Below are 725 nucleotides of genomic sequence, written 5' to 3'. Positions count from 1 at the left end.
CTTCTCTTTCTCTTTTCTTTGCCAATCTTTATTTATTTTGCAGCACCAGTGTCATCTTCACCAGCAACGGAAACAGATGTACTAGTTATTGACACCTACACTTAAGGCGTCTTTACCTTCTTTGTTCTTATTTTTCGCATTTTATTTTCTGCATTTTATTTTGGATTTGTATACTCAGAAAGGATTTTCCCTCTGAGTTTAGTTTCATTTTGTTGTCTCGACTTGTATTCATTGCTCTATCTTTTGTATACTCGAGTTGTTTTTGTTTTATTGAGCTTCACTGAACCCCCTCGTGTATGCGTGCAGATGGTCTTGTCATCATGGGAGTTGAGACTTTGTCATAGGCACGGCCAAGTTGTTTCGGCACTTGCCCGTGTAAGCTTCACAACCTGTCGAAACAATACGGCCAAGTACTTAGCTCCATCAAACGCCACACTAGGAGTCAGGGGAGTATTGTTTTGATTGCTTCCCCCACATATATTCTTCATTGATATACATTATGAGTGGGCTTGCATGTGTACATTATGGACAATGTACAACTTAAGTGCGGGGGGGAGTTTCATAGTGCACACATCTTTTTTATTGTTCTTGATTGTTATATGCTCACATAGCCAATGGCTGTTCACCTTAGTTGTAATGATTGTATTCTTAAGTCTAGGAGAATTGTTAACATTGAATGGTTTTATGCTCTAGTTCTTGCTTGAATTTTTAGGAATTTTTGCCCG

Source organism: Dioscorea cayenensis, unplaced genomic scaffold, assembly GCF_009730915.1.
Source record: "Dioscorea cayenensis subsp. rotundata cultivar TDr96_F1 unplaced genomic scaffold, TDr96_F1_v2_PseudoChromosome.rev07_lg8_w22 25.fasta BLBR01000077.1, whole genome shotgun sequence".
In the NCBI taxonomy this organism is placed as follows: domain Eukaryota; kingdom Viridiplantae; phylum Streptophyta; class Magnoliopsida; order Dioscoreales; family Dioscoreaceae; genus Dioscorea; species Dioscorea cayenensis.
This window is presented reverse-complemented; position numbering follows the sequence as displayed.